Consider the following 2,500-nt stretch of genomic DNA (forward strand, 5'->3'; position numbering starts at 1 on the left):
CTAACTACATAAAAGTAATATAACACACTTTTGCAGGGGGGCTGCACCCCCTGCACCTGGCATGTGGGGGGCTGTGCCCCCCACACCCCCCTACTTAAATATACAAACTCTGAGACTGCACTACAGTGGGGAAAAGGATATATTCCCTTATCCCCAGGTTCGTGCTGCTGGCCAAACAAATCCAATCAGTGTTTTGCTTTTCGCTCAATACGTAGTTCGCTCATATGGTAGATCGCTCTTTATGTGTCGATGTACTGGTATTCGCAGTTTCCATCTTTCATGCTTCTAAAATAGACCCATATCAATGCTCTTGCCCAATGTTGCCTGGAATCCATTCTTTCCAATGGCTTGGATTGGCTCGATTCTACACCCACTACAGGTAGCAACATCATTGACCTAGTCAGTACTAACACGGGTGACTGTCGCTGTATACCAGTAGTCAACTCCGCCATGGTTAGATCTGATTACAGTGTCATCATCTTAGAAATCCACATCCCTCCCATTCCCTGAAAAGGTAACCACCATGAAAAACCTTTCCAAAGCTAACTTTGGCCTCCAAAGATCAGGGGTGGCTAACTTCATGGCACCAGTGCAAATGGAGGCTAGTTGCCTGACCTCCAAACACACGCCAATGCAATTTGAACACGTACACAAAGCATGGATTCCTCCATACCCAATAGAAACAAGACGGTCACCTCCAGAAAAAGGAAGATTATCTGGTGGTCCCTGCACACAAAACTCTACAATAGAAAGAGGAAACTGATATAGAATAAGGTGAAGTCCCAAGACTGGTAAAACCCTCTTATCAGCCTCAACAAAAAGATGAGATTCCTCATCAACTACTCTAAAGCTAGCTGTGAAAATAGAATTGCAGCACACAGTAAAGACACCCACAAGGCCTCCAATAGTTGTGTAAAGAATCTCCACGGCAATACCAACATGTGCTCTGAGCTACTGCACAATGTTAACTCCTATACTGAGGCAACAGATATTGCCAATATACTGGCACACAGATTCAGTGGCAACTTTACCCCTCACCTCACCCCCAAAGGACCAATCACAATACCAGTACACTGCCAGACACCCAGTAATACTGCTGCTTTGGTTAACACACCACTGTCCAAGGCCAAGAATACATCTTCTATTGGACCTGCCAATATCCCTGGCTGTCTTCTGCATGAACTACAGAGTGAACTGGCACCTCACCTGTGTGCCCTGTTCAATCACAGCCTCACCTCAGGCTTTGTCCTTACTGACTGGTGCACTGCTACAGTTATCCCTCTCCACACAGGAGGAGTGGCTGCTGTCCATGGGAAGCATCACCCCATTAGCCTGACAAGGCTGTCATGCAAAGCTATGGAATTCATCATCATGGACCTAAGAAACAGAGATATGGGAATTGCCAGACTCAGGATCCCACACAGTTTGCTTTTGTGAAGGGTAGATCATGCCTGTTTAATCAACCTGGTCAACGTCTTTGAGTCAGTCACCAGAGCTGTGGATGATGGCAAGGTGGTTCATACAGCCTACCTCAATCTGGCCAAGCCCTTTGATAACATTCCCCACTCAGGGTTCAGGGATAAACTCACTACACTACGCATCAACCCCTATAACAGTATGTGGGTTGCAAACTGTCCCACAGATAGAACCCTCAATGTAAGAGTAGCTGAGCCCAAGTCAGACTGCAAACCAGTCACGTGTGTAGTTCCGCAGTGCTCGGTCCTGGGTCCTCTCCTGTTTGGTATCAACTTCTCTGAAGTCCATGCCAAAATGAAGGGACTCTGGCTGACAATGTTTGCAGACAATTGCAAGTTGGGAGCTATTAACTGCCCAAGTGATGTTGACATCCTTACATAAAGGCCTCACTGATACCAATGACTGGTGTCAAAGTCATGGTCTTAAGCTCAATGTCAATGAATAAGTTGTCATCCCCCTTTGGGATGTCAGGACTACAGGGATGTTACAGCACCAAAAATCAGACACCAGTGCGAAAGTGCATACCCACAACCAATTCCACCACAGTCACAGTCACAGTCACAGTAAGTCAGGTGAACAGTAGACTATACGGACTGGGTGAAGAAATATTAATTGGACCACACTACCCCTACATATAGTGTTCCGATTCTCAGTTTAATCTCTATCCTGACCATCGTACAGGACATGTCTCAGTCTGCTGGTTCAAAGGCATACAGCCAATAGACCAGTAGACATTGGGGCAGCATGCACTGTTAGATAAAAAAAGAGCCGTAACACTTACATCTACCTCCCTCCATACACAGCCCAAATAACATGTAGACATGACATGTGTACACAATCCCAACAGTCTGTCACAATGGCCAGATATGCACAGACATCCCAAATGTACAGTTCACCTCAGAATGTACAGGGTCAGGACTGATATTTATGGCCTCTTCCCTGTAACATGTCTGTAGGTCTACTACATCACTGGGATGGTAGGAGGAATGAAGACAAACAATAATGCTACTAAATACATCTGAAT

Source organism: Protopterus annectens, chromosome 2.part1 (genome assembly GCF_019279795.1).
Source record: "Protopterus annectens isolate FY-2018-M chromosome 2.part1, PAN1.0, whole genome shotgun sequence".
NCBI lineage: Eukaryota > Metazoa > Chordata > Ceratodontiformes > Protopteridae > Protopterus > Protopterus annectens.